General features: G+C 38.8%; 1 protein-coding gene across 1 annotated transcript in view; it reads left to right on the top strand.

Annotated features, from left to right (window-relative positions):
• Positions 1-8941: 8941 nt before the first annotated feature.
• The window catches only part of LOC146664633 (leucine-rich repeat-containing protein 4C-like), a 48390-nt gene continuing 38661 nt past the window's right edge, over positions 8942-18670 (top strand). Inside the window, exon 1 of the mRNA XM_085411835.1 lies at positions 8942-10552. The gene's annotated coding sequence lies outside the window, so the exon portion shown is untranslated. The remainder of the gene's footprint in view (positions 10553-18670) is intronic.

The following is an 18670-nucleotide window of genomic DNA, read 5'->3' on the forward strand; positions in this document are numbered from 1 at the left end:
ATAAGCAAAATGAGACCCATATATCAATACTTTTTTTTTTCTTCGTGATTTTCTGTTTTTGGCAACATTTCTAATTTTTCCATAGCTATTGGATTCATCTAATGCACCATTAGTTGAGCCCACTATAGTGAGGTTTGCATGATAGTAGATGTCCAGTTTTAGGCGACTGTGCCTCCAACCTTATGGCAATGTTGGAATAATCACATATGTAAAAAAAAAAATCAGAATAAAACTTTAAAGATGAAAGACTGTAATTTAGACTGCTATAAAGTTAAAGTCACTTGAAGCAACTCAAAGTTTGGATTTGCACTTCTGACTTTGCGTGGTCTATCCTCCATCCCACTTGTGAGTAATTTGTTTTGGCAGGGGGATCTACTATCCATCCCACTTTCTTCCTCTTCCAAACAGAAATACAATATTTTAATATTGTTTTCTAGTCACATTGCAAGTGGCAGAGATCAAGTGACTGTTTGTGCCAACAGCTTTTTGTGGTATGGTGGAACAGAAGAGTAATACCTGCAAGCAATCTTTACATTTCATAAAGAACACTACAGTACATGCCCTTCACATTTTTTGGCAACAGCTGTTAGGTATTCACTCAAGTTCTTCATATTAATTGTCTATTTGCTGAAGTAGTCAGAATTGAAGGCATTCTTCCTTTGAAATGGAAGATTGTTTATTGTATAAATGCATAGATTGCATGTATTGCAGGAATCCTTGAATATGGAGAAAACTTCTGATTGGATATCACTGAGACGTCCTCCTTTACTTTACCCACAACCTGACATGAACATTTGTCTTGATAAAAGAACAACAAGCAGTACGTTTGAATTTTACCCAAATGTTTTTTTTTTCCACAGAGAAAGTAATTGTACTTATTGTCTGTGTGTGAGTGTGTGTGTGTGTGTGTGTGTGTGTGTGTGTGTGTGTGTGTGAGTGAACCAAATACAATGCCTCAAGGTCTTTTCAAATTGAAAATGTAATGACCCCCAAAAACGTTGTCCTTCAGTGTGGTATAAAGTAACACTGGTTGAATATTTTTAACCATACTATAACATTTAAACCAGTCTAGGCTAGAGCTGATATAGATTTAACATATAGATTTAACAAACTTTATTTACATCATATTGCATATAACATATGATATTATCCACAAGGTTTTACAATTGCTACAAGTTTTTTTTTACCTGACAGCTGTTTTTGAACTGCTAATTTAAAACAAAAAAAAGGTATATTTCTGATCCAGACTTACTGGAATTGCTTAGAAGACATCATCTTACCCTTAGCTGATTTATTAGAGGGTTTAAAAAGGTTAAAAAGTAATCATGAAGTAGCCATTTAGTAACTAAGCCGAGTGCAGAGGTGGCAAATTATGTTCTGGTCATCCGCTGTTTAATGGTCAGAGTTTTTTATCCCGTGTCACATCTGGCTCCATATTCTATTCCTCTTCTTACTAATCACTTTAAAATATTGTTAGCCTGCCTATTAGGCATTAACACAAGCAGCTCTTTTGAATGCTATCATTTACCAGGCATTGATTCCCATTGTCTTACTTAACCAGGCTGTAAATGACCTTTCAAGGAGAAAGATGATTAAGGTGATCAAGAGGGAGCCTCATGGTGTTGAATTATTTTCAACCTCTCAAGGTTATACCTTATAGCAGCCAAATAAAGACTACCTAATAACACCTAATGTTGCATGTTTCCTTTCCACTTGTGCTTTTTTTAAGCTTACATTGGGATTTTGGCATGTAAGAAGTCAAAGGCATAGGATTGACTTTTAATGAGAGCCTTCTGAACAGTTTTCTCTGCATCCGTATGCTTTTTAGCTCCTTTCACATATACAATTATAGATTCTTTTGAGACAGATTTATTGATTGATTGAATCACCAACCAATGTGTAGTTTAGCCTTAATGTTATAATGATGATTTACACATTATTAAAGTCAAGTATGATTAATGGTTGGATTACTTACATCAGCTAGGTGTCAATGAGAGTCTTTACAGGGGGATTTTTACCTACTAAAGCTATTAAAATCATGTTACACAGACTACATGACATACTGGATAATGTTGATTGTATTCACCCATCACTGTTTACTGCAGATGTTACAAATGCAAATGCAGCTCACTAGCAATTCATAGTACCCCCCATGCCCTGTTTTTTCATACCTTTTTATATTGGCAATAATATATACAAACCTGGCAGGTCTTCATAGACCTATACTCAGTTTAATACATTTAATACATTTTGAAATCTATTAAAAATTAAAAAAAAAAAAAAGACTAAACGCAAGTATGTTAAAACTGCTATGGAAAGGTTCACACAATCTACACCTCAATCACTGCACTGAGTAAATGAATGAATCATTTTTCCAAAGTGAAACCACTGAAAAATGACATGGTCTTTATCTAACCTTAAATCTTGCTAAGTAAAAAAATGCAAACACAGATGTGCACTACTTATGTTTCTTTGGGGTTTAGTGGCCATTTACTGTTTTTTTCCCCTCTGTTTATCTGCCCTATGGCAGGCAGGTTGTGAATAGATGGCCCACTCGATCCCTTATGAGCCTGAGCAGAAATACAGCCACACAGAGGATTAGAGTGAGAGAGGATCGGCCGTCAGATCCAGATGCTGCAAATCTGCTCCCAGCCTCACATGTGAATAGGTATACCATTGTTTAGAACACTGCTTGTTTTGCAAGAACAGAGACATGGCCGTGGAGATAAATAAGCTGAAACTGAGGTTACACCAAATCTAAATCTGCTATGATACAGGATTACAAGGTTTATGTCATGCTTAAATCTTTATCCTCTGATTGTCACTCAAGATTTCCTCAGTAGCAAACTTACTAAGCCTTTAATGGTTGTGCATTAGCAGATAATTCTAACAGAAATATGGGAGCTGTGAAGAGATGTATAGCATGCTGATGATAACCAGAGATGGGCAGTAACGCATTACTGTAATCCGATTACTTTTTTCAAGTAACGAGTAAAGTAAGGGATTACTATTGCAAAAAAGGTAATTAGATTACTGTTACTTTCCCGTAAGCACGCTGCGTTACTAAAACCGTGATTTTTTTGCAAGAGTGTCTCATGACAATGATGTAAGCGAGTGAGACGTTCGTGACAACAGCTGTGTACAGATCAACAATGGATGATATAAGGAGTGCGGCAGAGAGTATGCCTGTGCAGTGTTTAAAGCGTGGAAGTACTGACCTTACTTTGAATTTGATTCTGTAAAAAGTGACAAAAACATTAGCGTCCGCTGCTCACTGCGTGGGAAGAAAACTTCTTTTTACAGCAAAAAAAATCCCCCTAAACTTCCAAGCAAGCACCGACAGTACACTGCCACGGGGATGTGAAACTCCCAGATCCTTCCACTAACCGCTACGACACACCTGCACCAGGGCAAACCTCCGCCTGCCCCACTCCTGCTATACAGGTGAAAATAGAGCAACAGGAGCGCTGACTCTTTGATTTTATTCATTTTCTGCTGTAAACACAAAAAACTATTTTATTTTATATGCTGGAATATGCAGAAATTAGGTTTAAATGTTAAACAAATTTCTTCCAGTCAGAGAATGTTGCATATAATTTAATATTTGCTTGATGCGTAAAGTTAATGGATTAAAACTAATAAAACTAGTTTCAAAAATAGACTTTTTCATTTGATTACATTTTATATGATGGATTATGCAGAAAAAATAGAACTGGGCTGAAAGATCTATTGCTTTATTACCTATTCAGGTTGTAAATCATTTTTTTAAAAAAGTAACTAAGTAACTAAGTAACTAATTACTTTTGAAAATAAGTAATCAGTAAAGTAGCAGATTACTTTTCAGGGGAAGTAATCAGTAATTAGTTACTGATTACATTTTCAAGTAACTTGACCAACACTGATGATAACCTATTGTCATGTAACTGGTTTCATGGTTATGACTCAAATTGTGCTCGTTTTGGGTAATTTGATGAAGATTCTACATTGTACACTGTATTTTATTCCAAAGACACACTGTTGCACTAATGCAGCGATAGCTCTCTTACCATAATTACAACATGAAATGCCTTCAACACTCACATTAAGGTCTGTATGGAAAAATTATTGTTAATTTTTTTTCAGTGATCATCTTAATGTGACAGTCTACAGTGTCACTATTAACACTATTAACACTGTATTAACACTATCCGCTATTAAAAAAAAGTAATGTATGATTGTGCCAGAGGCACTTCACGTTTTGTGATGAGGGCATAAAAAATATTTATTCATTAGGGGATATCAAAATTATAATGGGTGATTGGGGAAACTGATGACTAATAAATTAAAGCTTAATTTCTGACATTAAAGTAGTGGGGATAGCTCAGGATTCAGCATGATAATCTGCCAAGTACAGTAAATAATATGGTTTTTATTTTAAGGATTTGAAAAACATTATTTGACATAAATCAACACAACCAAACTTGCTAAAGAATGTGACTTTCAGATGCATAATTTGGATGGACTAAATCACATATCATCTATAACATAAATCTGTTTTTTTCCCTTATCACCTTTTTTTCCTTTCAAATTTTACACAGCATATTTCAGCTGCCTACATCATCTTTGCATCACTAAATTCTGATACTTAGCCATAATCCACAAAAGAAGTTACACACTGGCTAAAAGGAATACATAATTTCTTAATGCCCACGCATTCTGGCAACCAAACCTCACATAACCCTGAAAGTTTGTCAGACCATATTTGCTTGGGCTGTACTTTACTGCCCAAACAGTGGCAGAGAGTCAGTTGGCAATATGGTTGGCAACAACTCGTCTGCTGTCACTTATAAAATGGTCTCAAAGAGAAAACACTGAAAAAGTAAGAATGAATCTTTGATTTTGATAAGTTATTTGAGCCATAATCATGATGGGTATGGGGAGGTCAAAATGGCTAATTTTGTACATGAAAAATGATTTTGTTAATATTCACAAAAATGATGTTAGTTACTCATTTCCACTGTACATTATTTAAACTAAAAATAGAAGGTAGCTTAAGTTTACTTCTTTGCGAAAGGAGTTCATTGCTTATCAAAAAAACATATTGACTTCAATATATTCTGAACTTCTCAAACAAATTTTGGCACATGACAGTTTTATCCAGTATTTCAAAGGATGTAATATATGACTTTATTTTTTTTTTTTTTATGTAATTTTTGGCACTATAACATATGGCACTGCTTAAATTATTTATATAATATGTTGGTTAAAATCCCTTTCCTTTCTTTTCTTTGCAAGCCTCCCTGAAATCAAAGAGATAGTCTGAGGAAGCTCTGCGAAAACGTGTGCTGTCCTCACTGGTATGGTTGAATAGATATGCAGTGTGCATGTAGTGTTTAGCATCTTTTAAAAGACAGAAGCGCTTAGAAATATTTAATAACTTTATGTAAAATGCTTTTTATTGGGATCTCATTACAGATTTCATTAACCTCAACTGACTCAGAATTTGTAGTGTCTCTGCAATGAGAATAAGGGCTCTCATTAATTTATTTAGCCATTCATTCATTCCATAAGTACTTCTGTTCAACCAATGTTCAAAGCACATCTTGAGCCATAATAGAGGCAAAAAGTTTAAATGGTTGTCTGCTGAAGTTCAAACCAAGGGCCAGAAAGTAAGAAATGTGACTTAAATCATGGTTGTAAGTCAGGCAGATGTTTCTTAAACTGCTGATCTACAGAGTGCTTCTTTCTTTCCAAAAAAAAAGAGAGACAAAGAAAGCATGAAAGAAGGAATTGCTTCTTGCAAGGTAATAAAATGGACAGTGAGTGTATATAATTTGTGTGATAAATGTTCATGTTTTATCATTGTTAATATCAGTACACATGCTAACAGGTACCATTTGCACATGGCAACGCTCCAAGACATGATTTGTAATATATTGGTTATTTAATGATGAACTGATTTAATAACTAAGCCAGTTATTCAGTCCCTTCACTCTAGTATCACAGTTAGAACATTTTAGAGTTCATTATTTTAAACCATGGTTTTAATTTTTTTTGTTTTAATTCCAGATACATGAATGAATCAAAAACTGAGCAAAAACTGGTTAAAGATGGAAACTACAAATTCATTCTTCTAACATGAGCCTTATGGGCCAAAGGAAGCCACTGATAAGCGGTACAGTTAGAGATTAGTGAGGATCAAAGTGGACATTAAATAGGATGAGAAACACACTGATGCACTAATTATCAAGTCTGTGAAATATGATGAATTGCTTTGGATTTCAGAAACAACTTTACTGTGGCATTAGTAAAATATTTTCCATTGGCTCTACACGCTAACCCAATTCAAAACGATTTGTGACTGCAAAGGAGTAAATATGGATGTGGACAATTACACAAGTGATCAACTAGTGAAATATGCACAGGCCTGCAGTCTTGCCTTTCTGTCCTATCTCTCGCACACCTTACAACATTATTTTATTGCTGCTGAGCCCTGCAGGAAATCACTTGTGATGTCTCGTACCCTCCAAAAACATCATGAATAATGAATGGAAGATCTCAAAATAAATAACACACATTATTAATGTATTCAGAGCCTCATTTAGAGGGGGCAGCTGTAGGTGCCACAGCACCCCTTTCTCACTAAATATGTGAGCATGTAGAATCACAAAGAACACTAAACAATGGGAAGGGTATTGTGCACTTCATCAAATCTGCAATGCAACTGAAAAATAACAAAACCAAATAATGGAGAAATGGGAATTTTAGAGCGAGGAGAAGTAGGGCGAACGTTGAGTGAAGAGTGTGTTGGAGTGGTCAAAAAACTCCTGGGCTTTCAATGGGCAGATGGCACACTCAACGTTTTAGGTCACACAAACACAATTTTCACCCACCATTTATTCTTTGTCTGTCCACAGAGGACAGATTTATAGTGCATGATCCTGTAAATATCCGCAAAAACGACAAGAATCTCACTGAAGATTTTTTTTGGGGGTTCTGAGTTGTACCCAGTTCTCATGACCAGTGATCATTCTAAATATGAAGGTTAGATCAGAAAAAGAAACTGAGGTTTGCTGTTTGTGCAACCGTGAAGTAGGTGGTCAAGAGGTGAATGAGGACGCAACTTAAAAAATTTAGTCAGTCAAATGATTTCTTGCTTTTGTTGCTAGAGCTGCAGAATTACACATGGCTACCAACCTCTGAGGGTGTTTTTAGTCATCTGGCCTCTGGTTGTGCAGCGTCTTTGGGTCCTCTGGGTTATTAGGAGAATTCTTGTTTCTTGTTCTGGTGCTTGTTTAGTTTAAATCTTGGAATTTGGGAGCAAAGTAAAAATTCTGGACTTTGTGTCAAGTTGTTCTTATGCACTTTTGGTGGTGAGGTACAGCACATTTTGTGCCTGGTCTGAAATTGTGTTTAGGTGGGCTATGGAATGAAGCCAACAGCTACAAAAATGCCAGGGCTCAGAGTGTCCCAGCAAAGCACCTCTTGCCTGATATGTGGTCTACCAGTGGTCAGCTTGAGAACAGCTGATTGGCTTGTCCAGCCATAGATATTCCAACTCAAGCAGCACTGGTGTCCTGCTGTATGATGAAACACTATAGCTAACTTTGACCACAGAGAATGTTCCTGCATACTTGTATTATAATAATAAAAAACATTAGAAAGATCAAAAGGAGTGAAATGATATTCTCTACTTAAACAAAGAATTAATGGCAAATGCCTTTAGTTTTGTTTTTGCAATTCACATCAAATGTGCAAAAATTATATTTGCTAAATTATACTAAATTGATTGAATTTCCCACACCTTTCTGCTTTTAGACACTCGACATTTTCACGTGGTATCATTTTTAAAATTGAATGTGCCAAAGCAAAACTAAATAAATAAATTGTGTAACTGTGCAAATAGCTACAGTTCGTTGTGATGGTTTAGTTAAGAATATGTCAAATGGCGTGCTTGAATACTCAAGCGATTTTATACATTAAAAGGTTTAATTCATGCTCTGAGGCAAATATGTAGCAAGAAGATTTTACTGAAAAGGGGGGTTTACTTAATGATGTCTCCCTCAACTGGAAAGCAAAGAGGGCGGTGCTCTTTACTACCATATGCCAGACACACAGACAGGCAGGTCGACAGTTATGAAGACAGATGAATGATGCAACGCCTTCAGCACTGAGGGAAATGAGATCAGATGTTGACAGCTAGATCGACAGATCCCTGGTCTGGCATTCAAATGTTTTCTCACATCTCTTATTGCATGGTTCATGAATGGATACACTCTACAAGATAAGACATACTGTAACTGGCCTATCTGTAAATAAATGCTTTGCTTTTTTCCCTTTGCTCTATTATACATGCTGTATAATATACCTGAGTTTAGCATATGTGCAGTACAGCAGGTTGCCTAAGATAAACGCTTCACAAGCAATAATCTTCCTGAAGACCTGAAGTCTTTGGTGTCAGCCGCCATGTTAAAAAACTGCATCGTGTAGGCCTATTTCATAATTCATGTACAACTCAGCCAGCATTTATAAATAAGTTCTAAGGTGCTGAAGCCTGTGAGGGAATATAACACATATTAATCGACCTCCAGAATTGTCAAAGGTGTTTCTTCTCTTATCTTTCATTCTCATTTACTTTGTTTTATTTGCAGTATAGCATAGGCCCCTCTCTCCTGATGATTCTTACAGCATTTTAAAATACAAATAGACATGATATAAATAACCCAATATAAACAAAATCTAGTCTGTCATGGGAGAGCAGTCCTATGCGACAATCTGCCCGAGGCCATCATCAGAATACCATACACCTAACAGCAGAAGCGAACCAGTAGGTGGCAGTGGCGTCCCATTTGCAAGATACACATGGGAGGAATCTGTCTGTCTCTGCACTTAAGCTAAATCACTCTCTCTCTTTCTTCCTCTCTGTCGCTTGCTTGCTTGCTCGCCTGCTGGATGTTTTCTGCCACGCACGCACACACTAATAAACAACTATTTGTGTTTGTTTCCCCCTTTTTTAAACTGACCAGTGAATAAAAGGGGCGATGGTAAAGAATCGGTTAATGAATGCCAGTCTTCAGGACGACATGAACGCACACGGTGAAATTTTAGAAGCTGTAGAAGTTCAAAGAGAGCACCATGAAGACTGAAAGAGAGGGAAAACAATATCTCCTGCCCTCGCTGCTCCAGTCCTGCGGTTGACGGCAGAGTCGATCCACCAGCAGTGACTGGCGGAACAGTCTCAGTTGGAGAAAGCAGCTTGTCAGTGGGAGGTAACCTACATGATGCCCCCTCCTGAACTTATCAATTCATCGTCCGTCCGTGCTGCGCCCGGCGTTTTATTTTGGTACGAAAATGCTGAGCGCACTGAGGCACTGTAAAGCGCACCGATGGATACAGCCTGCTTGCACGTCTTGGAACGGGTTATTTTGTGAAGCAGCCTAAAACACACGGCAGTCTACAAGAGAGAGAGAGGAAGCCTGGACTTGGACAACCACCCATTTGTGGATAATAACCCTAAAAAAAAATTAAACATTAAATAAAAAAAAACCTTACCCCGGTGTGTGTCACATCAATGGAGAGGCGAGGGTCGAATATCCGAAATATACAGCGGGGGCGCAGAAGTGATGACAGCCTTTGATGAACCATAACTCCCGTCCAGACAAGGTGAGATCAAAGCTCCGTTCGGAAAACATGTAAGAATAGAGCTTTTGGTGTATAACGAAGGCTCTTCACACTTGGGAGCCGCTGCCTGAATTTGTGATGGGGTTTTAAAGGCTTCTGAAGGATACCGCCTGGAATTTTTTCTTCCGATGCTGCATCCCAGAATAACGAATTTCCCTCTTAAATATGGAGAACGGAGCAATCTGAAGAGAGAGATTATCTCTAATCGTGACAACTTTATCACTTCAACAACATACAGGATACCCTTTCAATCACTGTACTGCGGAACTTCTTTTTATCGGTAAAACCAGGAGGGGGAAGAGAAATAAGCATCTTGAAATCCGCACTGGGCTGTGCGGTGAAATTTAATCAGGGCTGATAGCTAAGAAGCAATAGGGACTTGATGAAAAGTTACATTTGACACGTAGGCGAGCAGTCGGGTTCTTAAAATAACCCCACCTTAACAGCTCAACGTGTGGATGATGGTCTACCGTAAGGTCTACATGAAAGGCTTTAAGAGCATATTATTGATATCAGAGAGAAAATAAAAAGTCGTCACTTGGAGAAAATCTTGGACCACAGTGGGCATCGCTTTGCCACGAGTTGTTTCAACAATGGCACTTGTGGGTGCCTTCTGAAATGTGCGTCTTGAAAAGGGAGGAAATATCGGATGCATTATCATCACTGTGAGAGTTAATTGCATTGCATCCGGACTAATGTTTGGATTACATACAAAGTCGTGTTGAGACGTGGAAGAAAATGAGTGTGAAAAGCAAAGGTAACAAAGGATTCTCCAAAACTGCCTGAGTATTGCGGATTTTTTTTTTCGATGCAGTTTTTGCGGAGGCAGCGGAAGAAGAGCTGTTCTTCGCCGGCGGAGATCTTCCAGACCTTGGCATTTCTCTGTAAATAAGTAAGTTATTGTTTATAATGTACTGGGAGGGAAAGCATATTTCTAAATGTCTTACTATTCTCTATAGTATAACTATCCTATTCAGCCCTTTCGCTCTGTTGGATGTCAAAATGCGGAAGTTTATCTTCGCTGTTTGATGATTGATATGTACAAAATCAGCACGCAGCGCTCCCGAGGTTTTGCCATTTATATTACTTATACTGCGACCTCTAACGAAGAGATATTTAATTGTAGGGTGATTCAGAGCATCATGGAATGACGCGCGCTTTCGCATTGGTGTGCTTGTTTTAACTGCGCGTCTTCGAGTGCGCAGTATCAAGATTAGATGTCTTAAACTCTTAAAAGAAAAAGGGAGAGACCGATTTGAGCCTCTAAATTAAACAGGTAAAGAAGAATCTTTGTGAATGGAAGTGCACTTAAAGCATCTGATTTTGGTTTTTCACACTGTAACGTGACTAAACGGGGACACGCCACCTGCAATCCCTACACCCGCCTATCAATCCATCCAGTCTGTACTTCTGTGCGCTCAACCTACTTTCAGTATAGGAAAGTCTGCCATGTTTTAGCACGTGTTCTTGTACGCTACAGCAACCGCGAAAAATACTTAACATGACCCAAAACATGTTCAAGTTAGATTTGAAAATCCAAGCTTTGGATGACCTAGCTGACGATTGATTAATGACCAAATATTGTGTTTTCTTCCTCTCCACCCTCCCCCTTCTTTTCTCGGGGTCCCTTACACAAAAAGCACTTGTTCACCGCCCTCCGTGGTAGCCGGAGAGGGAGCTGTCCTTTCTCCTGGTGCTGAAATTAAAAGTGGCGGCAGTCACTCATCCTCTACTCAGCTGGAAAAGGCATAGATGTTATAGATAATGGCTCAAGAATCACAACCACTAAAAAGGCTGAAGAATATCCTTGACTGTGTGCAACTAAGCAACAGATGTGATATTGGCGAAGTTCATAGCATTTCATGTGGCACAACATGTTTTGTAAATCATTTTGTAATCTGACTCATTTTACCTGCTCCTCGAATTAAAGATTAAACATTTTATTAAAGTATCAACCCCAGCACATATACATACACCACACCCACAACTCATAAAATATGCAGATAAGTACATGAAGTGCCACTGGTTGTGTGTTATGTTGGTGGTGGGCTTAAAAATAGATGTTTGTCAAGAAGGTGACAAACCAGTGTTGGTGGTAAAAGCATAAATAGAGGTGGCTGTCACTCTTGAGACAAAGAATAAATTGCATCTCTCACCTGTGAAAGTGAGAAACATGGCAGACATTATTCACCCACTTGAAAGGAAAGCCCTCCATATGATGGAGTGGCATCACCTTGGGGAGACAAATTAGACTGCTGATTTTATGTTTTTGCCCTGTCAGAGGCTTATGCAAGATAAATCCCCCCTACATTTTCCCAAGTTTGCTGATGTTTGTTGGCAGCTGGTACAGAGTGATTCATAGTAATAAGCAGAGAGACTCTTCCTCCTCCCCATTTAACACTACTCAAACCTTTTTTTCATCCCCGTGGAGATTTTCTTGGAGAGGGAAATGGGTTGTAGCTATGGGTTGTAAGGATCCAGCCAAAATAAGGAGCAAATGGGTTTGAAACTGACTGATTCACTGGGCCACTCTGGATTAGTGCTTGTTTATTTCACTACACTAGATGGACAACAACTGTATCTCCAGTGTGTCCCTATTAGTCCTTCTAAACAGTAGGAAATAGCCTTAGAGCAGGTGCAACTCAGGGACCAAGTGGGACTTTCATCTGCTCACACAAATCCAGTCTTCGGCTGATGATGTTTCTACCATAGACATCTGTTTCATGTCCAATTTCTCTAGCCATTGTTGTCTGACTTATCTATTGAAAATCATTCCAAGCAGCCGCGTCAGAAAATTAATGAACTTGTCATCTGGGAAAGGGCACCATTGCAATAAGGTGCCAGGGTCTTGCAAAGCGACAGGCTGTATACCCATGTTCCCTTCCCACACTCCCTTTGTCATTTTTCCCCTCCTCAGCTTGTGACTCAGTTCAGATCAAGGCCAGCACTGTGTGCCTTATAATAAAATGTTCATTTTTCAAATCGGATTAATCTCTGTAAAGCCTGGCTTAGGACACCATTAGCATTCATTTCTTTCACTGCCGGGGACTTGTATCAATAATGGAACTACCCCTACATTTTTCATCTTCTCTGGGTATAAAATCTCTCAGGGGGTTTCATTCAGTGAGAAAGAGAACAGTTACAGTGATCCGTTATCTACTCCCTTTTGTATTGGAAACCAGCAGTGCAATGCTGGGGGTCTTGAGTGCTAGGCTAGATAGGAGCTGAAAGCCATAATGCTGGAGGTGAAAGGAGCCTTCATACGAAGATGATGTTGATAGATATGGTATAATTAATTATAATAATAATGGACTCAAGCTAAAACCATATACTTGCAGTAATAATTAATTGTGCTCTTAGCTTACGGTACATTTGGATTTTAGTATTGTGAATGTATTTTTATTAAACACCCCGTTGAGCATAACTATACATAGTGGCACAGGGTTTATGGCAATATTATATCCACATAGATATTATATTAGAGAAACTTGTAAGTGTGTGGAGCTCGAGAATAGGACAGAAGCAGCAAAAATATATTTTGAAGCTGTTGGAAGTGCATGTCTAAAATCCACAGTCATGGCTGATGACTGCAGATTTTAGACATGTGGGTGTGACATGTTGATTAATCATGCATAGCTGAAGAGGTAGGCGAGAAGAGAGTCACCTTAAAGGAAACATCTGAAAGATGCTTTCATAAGCCAGCGGTGGATTACTACTAATGTGATGGCTACTGACACAGTGTTGCAAATCTGCATCTTATGCAGCTATTGTGAGTGTGATAAAGAAGCTAACCTCAGTTTCTTCTTCTGGATGACGCATGTAATCTTTTGAAGAGAGTGCTGTGGTAAAATGTGGGAATTTGTCACAGTTTTGTCACTGTAAGTGCACTATATCAGTGGCTTCCTCATGTAGTCGTTACAGTACTCTACCACTGTGTAAGATCATCTGAACCTGAGATTTCTTTTTTATCAACTAGACACAAGCAAGCATCTTGGGCACAGCACAGCACACATGCACCATGAATGGTATCTGCAGCAGCCCTGCTCATTAGTCATCCTTTCCTGCATGTCTGTCTGAATGTTCTGTCCAAAAGAAAGAACAGCTGAGCAGGGGGACGGCCACAGCACATTCCACCATCCGATGGATTAATCAATTGGTGTTCCAGCTCAGCCCATCCAGCTCAGCCCATCCAGCTCAGCCCATCCATCTCAGCGAATAATCTGGGAGACATCATAAAAGTGCCATTCTATCATTCTAGAGGTCAGAGAGCATTGCTTCTTTTTTTCTGTCCCGGCTCCCACTCACATCGTGGGAACACTAGTAGACTGAATGAAATGTAGATAAGTGTACTCGGTGTGGCAACATTGTGCGGTGTTTGCTGGTGTTTTGAATCAACATAGATTCAAACATTTTTGCTACTGTGATTCATGGCTAATAAAGAATTCTTTCAACTCCATCACAATTGCTCTGATTCGTTGCTTCCCTTGTAAAATTCAGCTAAGAGTACTGACCTGAATTCAGGATGCGTCATTACTCACCGCTTGCCTTACATCACCCACCTTACCAGTCATGATGATGGTGTCTTTTCGACTTAGTAATCCTCACCTTCCTCTTCACTGCCAGTTTCTCTTTTCTTGACCTCACTGGAATGTCACATGCTACTAAAATGAGAGTGACAGCACCCGAGGTAGGAATGATGTGATGACTCGGTTAATAATATCTTGCTTAATAAGTACAGGGCAAACACAGACACATTCTTTCCCTCTTTCTTTCGCTGTCACACACATGCATGTGCACATGCACAGATACACACACTTCCACAGCAAATTAATATGTATGCACCACAGAGGAGTCATTCTTCCTGTCTTCAGGGCAACTGGGCAGTGTCTGTTTAAAGTGATACTGGCCCTGGCCTCCACATTAATTCTTGCTCTTAAATTAAAAGGTTAAATGAGGTGGGAATGGGTGCCAGGCTATCTCTTTCTCCCTCATTTTACTTTTCTCCAGAATCTGCCTTATGGAGGTATGGATATCTAAGTATTGTTTAAAAAAAAGACAAAAATTAAATTGACAGCAGGTTACAAAAGAAGACATTTCCCCTCAAGTGCTGTTTCCTCAATCTTTTGCTGTTGACAGTGGAATTTAAGAGTGAGCTTTGTGTGCTGGGGGCTTCATACCCTGTGCTCTAAACACTCAAAGTTAAAAACATTTGAACTGGAGATATGCCCTTCAAACAGGTTTTTAGTGGTCGCATAGCAACAGATCCATGACTAGCACATCCCAAGGCAGCTTCTAAGCTGTTAACTAAAACACAGGTTGTCAGTGGACACCAGCTTTTAGTGACAAAACTAAAATCTAAATTTGATACGGTCGGATGTTTTAAAATTAAACACCACAATTCTGTCTTTCTTCACTTTCTTAACAAGGTTTTGTAATATGCAGCCTGAATCCTGTTAGCATAATCAATCTGAAAGAGGATGATGAATGGTGGAAAAGCCATGTCTATATGGTTGCAAGTGTTTAGCTTTAAACATATACTGTTTTTGAGATTAAAAAATATATATTTATTTGACGGCTCTCTGCGGATAGGAGGATTTTTTTGTCCGGATAGTGTTGTGTCCTTAGAAATAGCAAGCTTTATCTGCTGGGTAGATGCACAGATTTTGTATCTCACTCTCCAAGACAGCAAAAATAGCACTTAACTAGGGGTTCCTTATTTTTACCCTTATTGTAGTTTTTGGAGTCCCCAGGTGAAAGCATCAAAGCATAGGAAACCTGGAAAAAGAAAGCAATGACACAATAAAAGAAAAAAAAGATTCAGCTGTTGGAACATAAATGACTTATATGGAAGAGAAAAAAAATCTACAACAAAAAAGTACAACACGGTGCCCAAACAAGTAACAACATATTCTGGCCACTGAACATAAGCCTGTTGATTCACTGACTGATAAAAGGTTATATTTTTAACATTTAATAAGCTCTTTGAAGCATAAGCTGTTTGCACACCATTACATGCAAAATCTAAACTGGTTGATTTGTCCTCAATGGCCATGCATGTGAATTTTGATTATCAAATGGATTCTCTGTAGATTTTTGCTTAGCATATGTATGTGTGTGAAACCACATGCAGGTGCCTTTCAAAACTAGTGTCTTCTGCAGACCCAAGAGTGCAGAAAGAGTGCCTGGGATCTGGACATCTGGGTCTAGCTTTGCCGTCTGTCTCTCAGATCAGCTTTTTAACTCATAAGCTCAGTCGGGCTGGCAATCACATGGTAGCTCAACTGAGATCCGCAGCAGGAGTCTGGTCATCAGTCAAAGCCCCACAATACAACACAGCATGGTCACACACCAGTTAGTCGTCTCATTGTTAGACTTTCAAGTTATACAGACATTGCATCTTTGATCATTCAAAAACAAGCTATATATATAACATGTGTTGCTGACAACTCTAGCACCTTTAAAGATACTCTTATACTCTTATCATGCGTTTTCATTCAGGTACATGTGCATGCACGCAGAATCGTGTTTTTATTTTTTAAATAAATGATATATTTTTGATTTGTGCATCAGTGTATCAGTGAGTCTCAGTATCTTTTTTTGTTGCTTTTCTCTCACTACCCACTCACCCTGTTAGACTCTGACCTTAATGTGTCACTCATCCTAGCACCTGCATGTAGGCAAGGCTGCCCTACTATGATAGTTTTGATCTGACAAGAATTGACTTACACTTGATTTAATCCAAGTTGTCTCTATAGAGTCTTCTGTGGTACCAGTCTGTTTCGCCGCTTAGGTCAAGGCCTTGTGACAGCGGCTGTCAGTCCGCTCTGCAACTGCATGTGTGAAAAGAAATAAAAGCTGCCGAAAATGCTGGATGGAAATAAGAGAACTCATGCATGCCTGGCTAATGGCTCATCTCCCTCATAGACAACAATGGGGCTCAAGAGTTGCGAGTTCGCTTTGTAATTGGAAGGTTGCCGGTTCGAGCCCCGGCTCGAACCGTCTCGGTCGTTTTGTCCTTGGGCAAGACACTTCACCTGTTGCCAGTGTTGGGAAGGTTACTTTTAAAATGTATTCCATTACAGATAAGATAAGATAAGATAACCTTTATTAGTCCCACACGTGGGAAATTTGTTTTGTCACAGCAGGAAGTGGACAGTGCAAAAGTTATGACGCAAAAATTAGAATACAATAAGAATAAATACAGTACACAGCTGTACAGAATAGAATAAAATAATATACTATATACAGTAGAATAAAATAGAATAAAAATATACAATAAGATAAAAATAGAATACGAATGCTATATACAACTGAGTAAAAATACAACGATGCCAGAAAAGATTATTGCACTTAGTGTTATTGCACATGTGTGGATGTGTGTGTTTGTTCAGTTAAAGTCTTTGTTGTGGAGTCTGACAGCAGTGGGGATTACAGATTACAGATTACAGAATACATGCCCCAAAATGTATTCTGTAACGTATTCCGTTACGTTACTCAATGAGAGTAACGTATTCTGAATACTTTGGATTACTTAATATATTATCATGCTGTTTACAACTACATGAATGTGCTATTGTTGTGATTTATTATGGTTACTGAAGGTCCGCGGCTCCGAACCGTAGTAAAGGGACCTCTGGCTAATACGGTGGGTTCTGTGTCGGGCTCGTAGCCGAAAACTAGCTTTACTTTGTTGTCTGGGTCAACTTTGCTTGCGAGAGACAGAGAGAGGCGTTGAAAGGCTGCTCCAACTTAACTTATTGTTTTTGGAGGAAAATACGAACACGGTGTACAGTCGAGTCTTAATAGCTTACTTACAACTGGGCTCGTCAGGCACTCTTCTTGGCTGCAGTGGTTATTATTATATTTACATGCTTCCAGCTCCCTTTTTTGCTTGATGACAGCTCGTACTTTTCCTTTTTCTCCCTCCCTCGCTCACAGACACATAACGGGTATGGCAGTCCATTCTCCCTGCAGCACGGACTACACTGCCTATGATGCTACATTCTTTAGAGCTATACCTGTAGCATTCTGCCTATTAGCTTAGCACAACAACAACAAAAAGGCCTCTCTCACCCAGGAAACACGCAGAGAGAGAGCGTCACCCTGTAACCATGGCAACCGTAACGCTGCCGCCTGGAACAACAGAACGTAGCTGTCAAACAAAACCCAAACAGTCCTGACCCACCACAATATGAAACAGGAAAGTACCGCAGTGTAATCCATTTATTTCAACAAAGTAACTGTATTCTAAATATCACCTTTTTAAACGGTAACTGTAACGGAATACAGTTACTCATATTTTGTCATTTAAATACGTAACGGCGGTACATGTATTCCGTTACTCCCCAACACTGCCCGTTGCCTACTGGTGGTGGTCAGAGGGTCCGGTGGCACCAGTGTCCGGCAGCCTCGCCTCTGTCAGATGTGGATGTGTAAAGCGCAGTGTTGGGGAGTAACGGAATACATGTACCGCCGTTACATATTAAAATACAAACTATGAGTAACTGTAACTGTAATACATTTTAAAAGTAACCTTCCCAACACTGGTAAAGCGCTATACAAATACAGGCCATTTACCATTTACAAGTAGTATGTTTAATTCTAAACATATGAAACCCTTAAACATTCAAACTGTCAGTTTGTCAGGAATTAAGACTGGGAGACAATTATTTTCTTCCTGGTTACAACTCATCAATAAAGATAATTGGAAAGCTGTAAAAAACAAACAAACCAAAAAGCAACACATAACAACAACAAAGTTCTCTATGAATGACTCATGTTTATCTGTACATCAGGGTGTAATTCTAATGGATAAAAACACAAAATTAAACTGATTGGTCTAAGCAGTCATAGAGAGAAAAGCCAAAAGCAAAACTCCTTGCACAGAGTTTTTCTTTGAGCTGTTTTTAAAAAAAAGAAATGTTTGTTAAAGAGCCATTTGGCAGCTGCCAATCTGAAAAAAATATCTGCCAGTTTTAAATGCATCACGTGAGGTGGTTATAGACAGGTT

Source organism: Rhamphochromis longiceps, linkage group LG7, assembly GCF_057381845.1.
Source record: "Rhamphochromis longiceps isolate RC_006_pf linkage group LG7, R_longiceps_female_GT1.1, whole genome shotgun sequence".
NCBI lineage: Eukaryota > Metazoa > Chordata > Actinopteri > Cichliformes > Cichlidae > Rhamphochromis > Rhamphochromis longiceps.